Consider the following 15,519-nt stretch of genomic DNA (forward strand, 5'->3'; position numbering starts at 1 on the left):
TAGACTTTTATGATGGAAATGTTCTGAATTGGGCAGTTTTGTCATTGGTGCATGCATTTTGTTTCATTGTTTACTGGAACAATGTTAAAAGCAATAGTTAGGTGCATCAAAGAGCACATGTATGTTTCATATGCAAGGGGCCTATAATTTGAAAACAGCCCAGAATTAATCTTTATCTGCCACGGGTAAAATGTATTTTCTTTGAATATGGGTTTCAATGTTGTTTCAATGGCAGAGAAGCTTTAATGCCAAGTTTGTTTATCAGATTTCTTAGTGTTTGTGCTGTGAAATGCAAAATAAAACTTTCAAATGAAGTTCAAATCATCATAGAAGTAAATCAGTATGCACATTAGTGTTTATGGTAAATGGAGTGAAATAGCCAAGTAATGGATCATTGGAATGGCTGCAGGGGGTGGCTCCATTCGACCATGGTTTTGTGAGGGGGAAGGGCGGCAAATTTAGGCAGCCCCAGCTGAACCATACCTCCCAACTGTCCAGATTTTCAAAGAATGAATAGATTTTTTGCTTCTTATTTTTGGTTTGCTCCTCATAAAATTTGTGTTTTTCTGGCAAATCATTTAGGAATTAAGTCACTAAATAATGACACACTGAGTTTCAGACTTCATAACCTTCAGAAAAATGCATGCTGAAGTGTAAGACCTGTTCTATCAACTGTCTCAGTTTATACAAGAGCAATTTTTAGTACTGTTTATATGTTCCCCCAATATATTTGGCCTTGTCCAGATTTATTGCATTAACAGGTTGAGAGGTACATGCAAATAAATTGCTTTATAGAATTAGGCATAGCCAAATCTCTCAACTGTCCCTGATTTTGGCTCAAAATGTTGCTCTTCCCCTAATGATCCCTCCACAAAATGGCAATTTTGGAAGAAAACCTGGAGGGTTTATAATTAAGAAATAACTGTAATAATCAGTTAGATTACTTTTATTTCATAAATGCATGTAGATTCTTTTATTTTGTCAGCTGCTCAAGTTAGCAGTACTAATATTAAAGTATCCCTTCTTTGACAGGTTCCCAGCTGTATTGTGCTGCTATTTTATATTTTTACATCACATTTTTGGTCCATTTTTCATAAAATTGTGTTTTTTTGGCAAATTAGTGACAAATCATTAAAGACTGAAGTTAGAAAATAATGACAGACATTTGAGTTTCAGATTTCATACCATTTAGAAAATTCATACTAATGCAAGACCTCTATTATCTTTCTAAGTTTATAAGAGCAATATTTTAAAAATTGTCCTTATTTTTGGGCCTTTGTCCCATTTCTTTGTATGGCTTTGTCCAGATTTCTTGCTCTGAGGTTGAGAGGTATGACAAATGTGTCAGGGCCATCACAAGTCAGCCAGAGACATTTCAAACTGTGACATACTTGTTGCACCCCACTCCCCCATGTAGTGACTCTGGATGTGTCGAAGCAAGGCAAGGAGTAGTTATGCAGTGTAAATGTGCAGAGTATCCCCCCATCCCAAGGTAGACACAAGTACTAGAGTGGCTTTTCATCTGTCCTTGATTTTTACAGAATGGTCTGGTTTCTGTCATATTTTTTGTACTGTTGATTTATGCTTATTACTCAAAGTGCCTGTTGCTCTGTGTTTAAGTAGCAATACTTTAATGACCATTAGGTAAGCTTGGCTGAGATTGCAAGATGCAAGTAAGCTTTAATAAGCATACTGTTAAAGAATTGCCAACACTGAAAGCCTTTCTGTTGCCATGTAGAGAATACTGAACTAGATAAGGTATAAGCCTTGGGTATTGAAATGCATATGCCAGTATTTGTAATAAAGGACAGGATTACATTATTTTAAGAGTCTCATTACACTTGGAGACTTCCAGTCATCTCTGCAGGCTTTACCCGTAAACAGAATGCCAATCGTGTGGCCCATAACCTGTACAGTAATCCTTTTAGTGTGGTCCATAACCTGTACAGTAATCCTTTTAAGCAATGTATCTTGAGCTTATTTCTTGTTTGCTTTTCATTTTTTACTTTGATCATGTTTTCCCCATGAAACAAGTAGATGTCAGGCAGCAGGTCTTTTTGGATAAGGAACATTTTTACAAGTGGGGGCATCAGAGATTTCTACTTTCAGCATGTTACTTGGTACTTTAATAAAGCTGAATATAAATTATAATTAGAACTGCAGTGCAAGAAGTGGTTTGAGTTGAGTGCTGCTTGTTTTTCTTATACTTGATTTTGACTGGCATTCCATTAATGTATTTAAAAAAGTAATTTATTTTTTCATGCCTCACAACCTTTTTTGTTTCCATCTAGATATTAAGCTGTCATGCAGCCAAAGCATTGAAATATTTTTATTCTTCTACACTTCATTTTGTCTTGATTGGACTCTCATAATGATGGTTTGGCACCCAGGGCAGTATATTTAGTTTTTGTGGTTTTGAGCATAGCTCCTCCCCTTTCTAGTTGGCCACACCCCTTCCCATTGACCCCCACCCATTCAGATGTCTCCTGCAGCCCCCCTTTGATTTGAAGTCACCAGCCGCCACTGCTCTCCTCCACTACAAAAAGCTTCTCTCTCATATCTCCACTAACCCCAAACAACTTCCTCCATTCCAAACTTAAAAGGCATAAAGCTATCTCATGTAAATTCCTTGCCTTATCTGGAGACACTCATCCTAACCCTGGCCCCTGCCTCTGGACAAACAACTCCTTCCCTCCATCCCTTACCCACCTTACCTCACCTAAGCCTCTCCCCCCTTCTCCTTCTTCTCCTACTTCCTCTCTTAGCACCCTCAAGGTCTTCACTATCAATGCCCAGAGCCTTAACAACAAAATTAACCATGTTTATGCTTGGATCAGTCACAACCAAACTGACCTCTTAGCCATCTCTGAAACCTGGCTAAAACCTCATATCTCTGATTCTGAAATCCTACCTCCAGGCTTCAACATCCTCAGGAGTGACCGATTAAACAAAAAAGGTGGAGGATCTGCCCTAATCTACTCTAACCTTCTCTCCATAATCCCCCCTCATATCCCAACCCCTCAATTCAAAAATACTGAAATAACCACAAGTCTCCCTCCGACTCGATAAACACAAAAATATCTGCTTCATCTCCTTATATATCTCCCCAGGTGATAATATCTCCACTCTTGAGAATATTCTCCACTGGGCCTCATCTGATATAAAATACGAAACCTTTATTCTAGGTGATGTCAACATTGACTGGAATAAAATCAACACTCCTTCCCCCTCCCTAGCCATCAATCTTTTCAACTTCTCCCAAGTAATCCACTCTACAACCCGACCTAACAAAATCCACCCCCCAGGATCCATCATAGATTGGATTTTAGTCTCCCATCCAAACAAAATCTCTCTCTCTCTGGCACTATCCCTTACTCCTTTAGTGACCATCTCCCTGCCTTCATTCATTCCTCTGCTAACCCCTCACAATTCAAACATAATTACATCCAAACTTGTAACCTTAGCAACTTCAACCCCACATACTTCTCTAACATTTTCAAACAAATTAACTGGCAATTCCTTAACACTCTCTCCCTTGACAATGCTGTTGAGCATTTTAACTCTTTCTTCCTAAATACTCTTAACTCCCTAGCCCCCCTAAGAAACAAACTAATCAAAGCCAATTCTGCTCCTTGGCTCACCAAAGAGACTAAACATACCATGCATCTCGGAGACAAATCCTGGAAGCTTTTTCAGAAAAGTAAACTGCCTTCTGCTATGCTCCAATATACCCAACTCCGCAACCGAGTAAAAAAATTAATCTCCTTGGACAAAAACAACTACTACAATAAACTTCAGTCCAATAATAATAACAACCTAAAACAATTCTGGAAATCTGTTAACTCTCTTCTCCATCCTGGGTCAAGAAGTAACCCCTGCCCTGACCCTAGTTTAACTGACAAAGAAATGAGCTCTCACTTCAACACTTTCTTTACAGATTCTATAACTAAGCTAACCAAAACATTTCCCAACAATAATCTATCCAACTTCCTAAACTCTCCTAATAACAGCCCCTCTATGTTCCAGCTCAAACCAGTTTCCACAATGTTTATAAAAAAGCTGTTATCCAAACTAAAGCCCATGCTCTAATGCCCCCGACAACATTCCCCCCCCCTTCCTCAAATGCGCAGCCGAAGGCATTGCTCTCCCAATTAGCATCCTGATCAACCGCTCCTTAAGAGTCATACGTACCAAAAGTTTGGCGTTCTGCCTACATTCTACCACTTCACAAAGGAGGTAAAAACACCTCCATTTCTAACTTCCGCCCCATAGCCCTACTCTCTCCAATATCTAAAATTCTAGAAAAATGTGTCCACCACCAATTTTACCCTACTTAACTCAGAATCAGCTACTTACTCACACCCAACACGGTTTCCACCCCGGCTACCGTACCATAACTGTCCTACTCTTCTCCTTAGAAACTGTTAATCAAGGCCGAGATTCTGGTTTTCTTGTATCCACTGTTCTGTCAGATCTTTCTAAAGCCTTTGACACCATATCCCATACACACCTTCTCTCTCATCTCTCCAACCTTAATCTCTCCCCTAATACTCTTTCCTGGTTCTCCAGTTACCTTTCTGACAGATCTCAGGCTGTCAGATGGAAGGACTCTACCTCTTCCTTCTTACCTACTCCTACCGGAGTTCCTCAGGGATGCATCCTCGGTCCCATACTTTTCAACATCTTCATAAATAACCTTCACACTGCCCTCCCTGACACTACAGTCATCCAATACACTGATGACTCTACCTTAGTTTGTGCCACCCCCAACTTTTCTGAACTTCTGTCCAAAACACAAAAAGCTTTTTCCACTACAGAAAACTGGATGCACAAAAACCATCTCTCTCTCAACTTCAATAAATTTAAAATACTAATTTTCCACCCTACCAAGGCTTCTTCCTTTGATGAAAACACTTTCAACGTCCTAAGCCAAACCAACACTCCTATAGAAGTGGTCCCTTCCGCAAAACTCCTTGGCATTACCATTGATGAACACCTCAAATTCGATCTCTACATACAACAAAACATAAAAAAAAACACCAAAAGTTAAGCATGCTCTACAGGAATAATATATTTCTTTCAAACTCCTCTAGACACACCTTAGCAACCACCTACCTCCTTCCCTCTCTCCTTTATGTTGCCCCTCTACTAACTAATCTGTCTGCTTCCCTCACCTCTAAACTTGAAGCTTGCTATAATAAGATCTCTAAATTCGCCACTAAATCCAAAACCTTAACCCACCACTGCCTTACCCTTCAATCTCTGAACTGGTTAGAACTCCCTAACCACCTTGACTATCTTCAACTAACAACTGCTCACAAATTAATATTCTACCCAGAAAAATGCCCAGCTTTATCTAACATCCTTCCCCCTTGCATCCCGATCATTGAGATCAGAACACCAAAACCTAATCTCCATTCCCAGACCTAAACATTCTGCTGGCCAGCTACTACTATCCTTCTCTCTAGGCAAAAAATGGAATTCTGCCCTTCCTTCCTTCACTTAGGACTATACCTAACACGGAATACTTCAAGACCCAACTCTACTCACCCCTATCATCCAAATGGAAATGTTCTTGCTTTCACCCTATATAAATTGTAGGGATTTTCTACACTTAAGCCACTCTCTACCCCTGCACATATCTGCTCTCTGATTTCATTTCTAATTCCCAAAATGATTTGGCCAACTCTCAGTTGACTGTAATGAGGAAAATATTGCAAATTATGTAAAAAAGAAAAAAAAAATAATTGATGTTTTTGTTATTTTGCACTGTTCTTACTATGTATACTTACTGTTTGGACATTTCTATTGTATTTTATCTTGTGCATTTGTAACCTTGATTGTACTGCCTTTGGAGCTTTTCTCCCCGGGCCTCCACTGAAAATGGGTACTTCGTGGCCCAGTGGACTTCCCCGGTAATCAAACTGAAATAAATAAATAAATAAAAATAAATAAACTCATATCTCTTGTCTGTTTTTTTTTTGTTTTTTTTTTAAACTTTTAAAATACATTTCTTAGTCTGTTAAAAGCCAACAGACCTGACGTTCATTTTTCATTTCTGTCCTGGGAACCTATGTCTTAAAGTCTTAAATTTGAATTAATGGGAATAACATCCAGGCTTACAGGGTATAGTCTATTTGTTATTGCCCTGATCATTATACTATATTACCAGTCATAACAATGTTATATTTTATAATTTTACTTCTGATGGCAATGTACCTTGTATCCCATTCTCTATCTGTAAGTTCAATACATTTTTCTACTTTAACTCATTCCTACAAGAATATAACTGTCAGGAAACAAAGTTTCTATGTATCATGTAAGAGTCCACTTATCTTTACAGGAGACTTCACTGTACACCTGAAATGAGTACACTTGTCACTGTTTTCAAAGTCTAATTGTTGAAGTCGTGATGAAGGTACATATGTAAAACTTAAGCAGCAAGGTGTCATTTACAAACTGATATGATTTCTTAAACATGCCAGAGAAAGGTTCAGCACAGGAGGTTAGGAGCTGGAGTTATTGAGCGTTTGGAAAAAGTTATGAAAAATGTGGCATATTTTCATGTTTACATTAATAATGCAAAAATACCGTGAGATACTGTCTTATTGGGCGTTGTTTATTCAAGCAATGGATGTTAGTAAAAATTATATTAAAACATGGGTAATGTGAAGCCATTCTGATATATAAATGCTCTTTTTGTAAAGCAGTTATGGTCATTATTTATATTTTCATAATTGCATTAATTTGAGAAAAAAAAAACTTTTACCTTCAGGTGAACAAATGGTATTATCTTATACAAAGCATTAAGGCACACGATATTCCCACTGATACTTTACATCTAACACAAACTGCTTTTCAGATAAATATTGTTTTGAAATATTGTGACATTATTATATGTATAATTTGTACAGATTTTGCAATAATTTTGCAGTATCAGTGTCATGCTCAGTGTGCAGTACCTGCTTAGTAACTGCAACATGCAGAAGTGTGCTACAGCGTGAACAAAATACTGCATGCTGCTGTAGTCCTATTTTTGCTCCAGTATGTATTGTGACAGGGATAGTGGTCCACACACATGCACGTGCGCGCACACACACACACACACACACACACACACACACACACACACACACACACACACACACACACACACACACACACACACACACACACCAATTATAAAGGCACTGGCTATTGTGCACTGCATTTTTACTGCCACAGACATGCCCACTGACCAGCCTGTTGCTGATGCTTGCCATTCTGCCTAAGGTCTCATGTTGCCTTGAGGGCCATGTCTATTAATTTCCCCTGTGCATTAAGTTTTTGAAGCTGTTGGCATGGCACTGCATTTTCTTTTTGCCGACAGGGAATGCACAACAGCCATATTTCTCTGCAGCTGACTTGCCTGACTTTCCCAGGGAAATGTCTCGCTGCTTAGGTGCCTGAACCCGTCTTGTATACTTACGGAGATGTAAAACCTTGTTTGACCATATCACAAATTTTTTGGGAAAAAAAAATACAGTTTTTTTTTTAAATAAATCTGCAATATAAAATTTTCATCTGCAGGCAGACCTTCCAAACTAACACTAGTGTGTAGCCCATTATCTACCAAATAGCTGTCATGTTTTACATGTTTTTGTAACTCGCACCATTTATCAGATATTTTAAATCTAACAACATATGTTTTAGAAGAGGATTTGGGACAAAAGCTCTCAGGAAGCAAGTAATTTCCTGATTTAGAAGATCTCAGGAAGCAAAGATGTTAGTTAGACTCCTCCTACTAAGGATTAAATGAGTTAAGTCTTTTCTCCTTATTATTTTTATATTGAATAAAAAGTTAAATGTATTTAGAAGTTATTTGTGTACTTGTATGTTATGGGATATGTCTGTGTTTGTGAGTAATACAAGACAGTGCTTGTAAATACCACTCATTGCTACTAAATCTTCTTCTTCTTTCGGCTGCTCCCGTTTGGGGTCGCTACAGCAGATCATCTGTTTCCATTTCTTCCTGTCCTCTGCATCTTGCTCAGTCACACCAACCACCTGCATGTCCTCTCTCACCACATCCATAAACCTTATCTTAGGCCTTCCTCTTTTCCTGTTACCTGGTAGCTTCATCCTTAGCATCATTGCTACTAAATAAATAAAAAAAATCACATTAACCTGTAACAGCACAGCGTCATCCTCAGAAATGTACCTGTACTGTCAAAGAGATACCATGATATGTAGAATATTTGAAAATGTATGTTATCATGCATACTACTAATCATTGATTATATTAACAGATTGAAAGTATTGAAAGTGTGTGTCTGTTTCAAGCAGCTATATTACATGTAGTAGATTTAAAAGCACTTTCATTTTAAGTATGATGAGCTTTGTAAGGACTTGAAGAACTCCTAAGTGCAACTGCCTCTAAAATGCACCAGGGCAGAGTTGTTGTCATCCTCATCATCCCCCTTTCGTCAATGTATCACATCATCTATAGCTCTCTCTCTCTCTCTATTCAATGCCAGTATCCTACCTTCTTCAACACTCATGCCTGACTGTCATAGGTCTTCTCTCACACAATCCAGCCATCTCTTTGCTGGACACCCTAGGTTACCCTTGCCTTCTTCCTGTCTCTCTCAAATCTTCTTCACCAGATAGTCTTCTGCGTTCCTGCACATGTAGCCAAACCATCGTAATCTGTTCTCTGACTTTCTCTACACGTAGAGCTGCTTGAACTTCAGGTCTGATGTCCTCATTTCTCATTTCTTCTCCTGTCTCGCAGTGTCCATCCTACCAGCCATCTCAGGCACTTCATTGCCATCACCTCTAGCTTCCTCAACTGCTCTGTCTTTACTGCCCAGGTCTGTGTATCATACAGTAGTACTGGTTGTGCACCACTGTTTTGTACACCTTACTTTTCAGCTTTGTTGGCATTCTTCTGTCATACACTTCCCCTGACACTGTGTAAGTTAGCTGCACCTCCCTCTGATTCTAGTTTTGACCTCCTCATTCAGACTTCCCTTCTCCTCAACCACTCCTCCCAGATATTTGAAGCTGTTAATCTATATGACCATTTTCTCTTCTATCTCAATTGTCATCTTCTGATTTCTCCCATTTGCTGCCATTACAACTGTTTTATCTGTACTCGGTTTCTTCCTTTGTGCTTTCATTTTGTATACTATTCCACTATCATCTACTGACGCTCTTGTTCGGAGCCTGCATGTAGTGCGACATCATCTGTATACAGTAGCTTTGTTGATCTGTCCCCATTGACTGGTTTGCTAATCTGGTCCATCACCTGTATGAACAACAGTGAGTTCAGAGCTGAACCCTGATGCACACCCACTCTGACTGGGAACCCATCTGTGAATCCAAACACAATTTGTAATTGTGTCATTGGTTCCTTGTGTGTAACTTGCACTAATTATACTAGTGTTTCTGGGACTAGCTGCAGGACTACCCAAATCAGCTTTCTTGGAACCATGTAATTTTCTTTCTCCACGTCTAGGAATAGCCAGTTGAATACTTCTTACTTTTATGTCTCACTGAAAACATCAGGTCTCTTGTGCTGCAACCTGACTTGAATCCAAACTGTTCTTCTCCTAACGTACCTGTCTATGATTACACTTATTCATTATCATCCTATCTAGAACTTTCATGCATTGTGACAGGAACTTGATACCTCTGTACTGCCCACAGTTGTGAATATCCCCTTTGTTCTTGTCGGCAGGCACTAGTATGCTTGTTTTCCAGTCATGTGGGCTATACCTCTCTGTCTGTGTGTCTCCCTCTGTATATTGCTATGAATACACACTGCAGCCATTTCTCCCTGGTAGAGTTTCATTGTGCTGTCTAGTGTCAGCTTTCTTGGAACCATGTAATTTTCTTTCTCCACGTCTAGGAATGGCCAGTTGAATACTTCTTACTTTTATGTCTCACTGAAAATATTAGGTCTCTTGTGCTGCAACCTGATTTGAATCCAAACTGTTCTCCTAACGTACCTTTCTATGATTACACTTATTCATTATCCTATCTAGAACTTTCATGCATTGTGACAGGAATCTGATACCTCTGTACTGCCCACAGTTGTGAATATCCCCTTTGTTCTTGTCGGCTGGCACTAGTATGCTTGTTTTCCAGTCATGTGGGCTATACCTCTCTGTCTGTGTGTCTCCCTCTGTGTATTGCTATGAATACACTCTGCAGCCATTTCTCCCTGGTAGAGTTTCATTGTGCTGTCTAGTGAGTCACATTCCCGAAGCTGGTCATGTGCCACTGTTGCTTTGTTCTTTGCTATTACAACTGCTCTCCTAGCCTCCTCATTAGCGAACCATTACTCCTACTTAGCCTGGCCTGTCTTTTCTGTCTCCTGCTTTTTCTCTTCCCCTTTATTTTGATAATTTCCTGGACTTCTGTATTCCATCGCCAGCTTCCCTTATTTGTATACCTGTCTTGGCAGCATACCTGTCCTCACGCATGATGTTTTGAGGTGCTACCATTCTTTCTCAATATTGCCTATTTCACGTTCTTCCTGAAGTGCTAGAGGCCGAAGTAATTTCCTGGATGCTTGTACTTTTTCTACAGTCAACTTAAGGCAGAGTTTTGTGCACAGACTGCATTATTAGGGTACCCTGACAGCGGCTTTCACAGAGCACACCGTTACAGTGGAACATTTATGCAGTATAATTTTACAAAGTAAAGATGTACAGGAACTCAGACTTGGAAAAGTGAGAAAAACACTTGCTGAAGGTCATCTTCCTCAGAACAGCTTCGGCATGATTATTTTCAAAATGCTAAAGTATTTATAAAAAAAACATTCTAAGACTAGAATTTGTTATGGCTGCAGTTGCAGACCCCACTATTAAGCTGATGACTAGCATTTTAGTACAAAGGATTAAATCTATGAGCTGTTACTAAACTTCATCCATTGTCCCAGCTTTGACTCATCAATCTCCATTTGTCTGTTTTTTGACACTGAGCTAGTTTCTTAGGCAGTACTTCCAGGTCAACCATGAATAAATTCACTTGTGTCTAGTGAGTTTATCCATTACTATTAAGATAAAAATAATTTTAAAATTCAGTTCTAGTACAAGTAAAAAAAAATGTGCTGTCACATACCCATGTGCGCGCACACACACACACACACACGTGTGTGTGTGTATATGTATAATATATATATATGTATATATATATATATATATATATATATATATATATATATATAATGTCTACTTCAGAAGACTGAAAATTCAAAATACTGAACACATTTTTAATGCATGGAGCAAGCCCTCTTGCACCCCCCTGCTTAACTATACATAGCAACTCCAAGATCTCACAACAGTGGAGAAGGGGCAAATTCCATCATTCAGTATTTTGAATTTTCAGTCTTTTCAGATTGTTTTTTAAGTGTTTTGAAGTAGACCCATATAAATGAGACCACAATAAATTATTTCAAAAAGTTTCCACCTTTAATGTGACATATAACCTGTACAATTCAATTGAAAAACAAATCTGTTAGGGGAAAAAATATAAAAAAAAAATGTACAATAAGCTGGTTGCATAAGTGTGCACACCCTTAAACTAATACTTTGTTGAAGCACCTTTTGATTTAATTACAACATTCAGTCTTCTTGGGTAGGAGTCTATCAGCATGGCACATCTTGACTTGGCAATATTTGCCCACTCTTCCTTGTAAACGTGCTCAAAGTTTGTCAGATTGCGAGGGCATCTCTTGTGCACAGCCCTCTTCAGGTCACCCCACAGATTTTCTATTGGATTTAGGTCTGGGCTATGGCTGGGCCATTCCAAAACTTTAATTTTCTTCTGGTGAAGCCATTCTTTTGTTGATTTGGATGTATACTTGGGGTCATTGTCACGTTGAAAGATGAAATTCCTCATCATCTTCAGCTTTCTAGCAGATTCCTGAAGGTTTTAGGCCAAAAGTAACTGGTATTTGGAACTGTTTATAATTCCCTCCACCTTGATTAAAGCCCCAGTTCCAACTGAAGAAAAGCAACCCCAAAGCAGGAAACTGCCACCACCATGCTTCACTGTGGGGATGGTGTTCTTTTGGTGATGTGAAGTGCTGTTTTTGCTACAAACCTACCTTTTGGAATTGTGGCCAAAAAGTTCAACCTTGTTCTCATCCGACCATAACAAATTTTCCCACATGCTTTTGGGAGATGTGATGTATTGTTTTGCAAATTTTAGCCAGACCTGGATGTTTTTATGTGTAAGAAAAGGCTTCCATCTTGCAGCCCTATCCCATATTCCAGACATATGGAGAATACGGGAGATTGTTGTCACATGTAGTACACAACCAGCACTTGCCAGAAATTCCTGCATCTCCTTCAGTGTTGCTGTTGGTCTCTTGGCAGCCTCCGTGACCAGTTTTCATCTTGTCTTTACATCAATTTTGGAGGGATGTCCAGTTCTTTGCAAAACCACTCGTCCCATATTTTCTCCACTTTTTGATAACTGTCTTCACTGTGTTCCATGGTATAGCCAATGCTGTGGAAATGTTTTTGTACTCTTCTCCTGACTGATACCTTTGAACAATGAGATCTGCTTGATGCTTTGCTAGCTCTCTGTGAACCATGGCTTTTGCTGTAGCAGGCAACTGAGTAAATGTCAGGAAAATCCTACTAGGACAGCTGAACTTTATTTGGGGTTAATCAGTCTCTCTTTAATTGGTGGCAGGTGTGTACCCAAGAAGACTGAGTGCTGTAATTAAAATCAAAAGGTGCTTCAACAAATTAATAGTTTAAGGGTGTGCACACACAACAAAGTATTAGTTTAAGGGTGTGCACACTTATGCAGCCAGCGTATTGTACGTTTTTTTTATATTTTTTCCCCCTTACTGATTTGTTTGTTTTTCAATTAAATTATACAGATTATAGATCACATTAAATGTGGGAAAAGTTTGGAAATAATTTATTGCAGTCTCATTTTTTTATATCCCAAAAACCTGGTATTTTAACAGGGGTGTGTAAACCTTTTATATCCACTGTATGTATGTATGTATGTATATGTGTGTGTGTGTGTGTGTGTGTGTGTGTATGTGTGTATGTATGTATATATATATATATATATATATATATATATATATATATATATATATATAAATACACACACACACACACACAGGTAAGTGTGTGTCTGTGTGTAATTGTATGCAGATCATTTCTGAACTGTCTTGTGTAGTAGTACTATTATAAAAGGGAGTTGTTTGAAGGAAAAATGTAGGTGCAGAGGCAGGGTTAAGGTTAGCAGATATTACTAAAGTGGTGCATGGGAGGTGAAGCACCTCTGTCCACTTTTAGTAATGCCGCTAACCCTCGCCCCACTTGTAACACTACACCTTGCTTTAGAAACACCCTTTCCATAATACTGCTACTATTCAGACAAATTTAAGGCTTAGTACTATGAAAGGGTTTCAGTTTAAAGACAAATACTTTTCCTTGTGAGTTCTTCTGTAGTTTCAGTACAATGGTACCTCACATTTCAACCGTAATCCATTCTGGAGTAGCGGTTGAATTGACAGATACCATTTCCCATAAAAATGTATGGAAATGGTTTAATTCATTCCTGGCACAAACAAAATTAAAACATACACTAAAAAAAAAAAAAACATATGTAACTCACCATGATTTGAAGTGTAGAACATCTCCTAAATGGAAGAGAGGATGTGGAGGAGAGATTGAGGAGGAAAGGAGGGCTACTGTACATTCCTAAAACTAAAGCTCACATGTCACATACAGTTTTATTTGATGTTAAATTCACCTAAGAATGCGGGCTAAGATGTTTCCCGTCTAGCTAAAATGCATGCTCAGTACACCATTGTGCAATAACAGTTATGAAATGAATATCTGTTGTCTCTGATTATGATTGTTTTATTTAGTTCACTTTAATGTGATATAAAATTATAACTTAAAGCATGTTACAACAGTTTCCTATCCACACCCCCAAAAGAAATAATAACTCACAACACAGTGTATACTGGTGTGTCTGTTTTTTTTTACTCCTCTCCAGAATGTTGCTCAGTGGCTCCCCCTACTTGGCTCATTCATTCAGGTGACAGTTGGCATCTTACACTTGGGCCCATTCTCTCTGCCCAGCCCCACCAGTGTCCATGCCAAAAACTGAACATAAGTAACCATATTTACACTGTGTACAGAGTCCACTTAGTCTTTAGTTGTTGGAAATGTAGTCTCCTTCACCCTCACCTGCCTGTTCCCTCTGTTTTTGGCAGGTGTAGGTGAAAAAGTTTGTCCAGGGTCAGGGTGACTTCCCTCACTCTCTTTTAGGGTAGTCTTGAAGTGCTGCTAAACGGGTCCGTCATCCTTTTGACATCATGTGTCTGGGTGCCACTCCAAAACTGTAGCCTTTACCTTCTCCCAGTTGGGTAAAAGTTCTTTAATGCAAGCTGTTGGCATAGGTCATTTTTTCCTGGCATCCTCATCCTCGGAGGAAATTTCTTTTACTTTGAACTGCTCATTGCAAAGTGCTGTAAGTTCCTCCATTGTGAGCTCGTTGTCATGGTCTTGTAGCAGTTCCTCCACATCTGCCTCATCCACCTCCCCCATGTCCAGGTGCTCTGCTGTGAAAATGATGTCTTGTAGCAGTTCCTCCACATCCGCCTCATCCACCTCCCCCATGTCCAGGTGCTCTGCTGTGGAAATGATGTCTTGTAGCAGTTCCTCCACATCCGCCTCATCCACCTCCCCCATGTCCAGGTGCTCTGCTGTGGAAATGATGTCTTGTAGCAGTTCCTCCACATCCGCCTCATCCACCTCCCCCATGTCCAGGTGCTGGGCTGTGGAAATGATGTCTTGTAGCAGTTCCTCCACATCCGTCTCATCCACCTCCCCCATGTCCAGGTGCTGGTCTGTGGAAATGATGTCTTGTAGCAGTTCCTCCACATCCGCCTCATCCACCTCCCCCATGTCCAGGTGCTGGGCTGTGGAAATGATGTCCTGCAGCACTTCAGCTGCTTCATCCACAATTTGGCCCTGGGAAAAGGAAGGAACCAGTTTGCTCCAGGCTGCATGAAAGGCTTTCTGTGACACTCCACCCCAGGCACTTTTGAAGAATGATACAACATGAAGAATGCTGAACTCAGTCTTCCAGAATTCCTTCAGTGTTTTACCTGAAGAATTAGTCACACTGAAGAGCCTTGAAAAGAGTGCTTTTGTGCAGAGCTTCTTGAAGCAAGCATTGACTTGTTGATCCATAGGTTGAATGAGAGAAGTTGCGTTGGAAGGCAGGAACTGAACCTTGATAAAATCAGTCTTTATGAAGAATTTCCTCTAACTTTCCTGGGTGGGCAGAGGCATTGTTGAGAAGCAGAAGAGCTTTTATTGGCAAATTTTTGTCTGTCAAGTACTTCTTGACACTTGGAGCAAACTCCTCAAAAGTCCAATCCTTGAAAACTGACTGGTTTACCCAAGCTTTGGTGTACGATTTCCACATTATAGGTAGTTTTGATTTTATAATCTTTTTCCAAAGCATCTTGGGTTTTCTGAGTGA

This window comes from Protopterus annectens, chromosome 14.part0 (assembly GCF_019279795.1).
Source record: "Protopterus annectens isolate FY-2018-M chromosome 14.part0, PAN1.0, whole genome shotgun sequence".
In the NCBI taxonomy this organism is placed as follows: Eukaryota; Metazoa; Chordata; order Ceratodontiformes; family Protopteridae; genus Protopterus; species Protopterus annectens.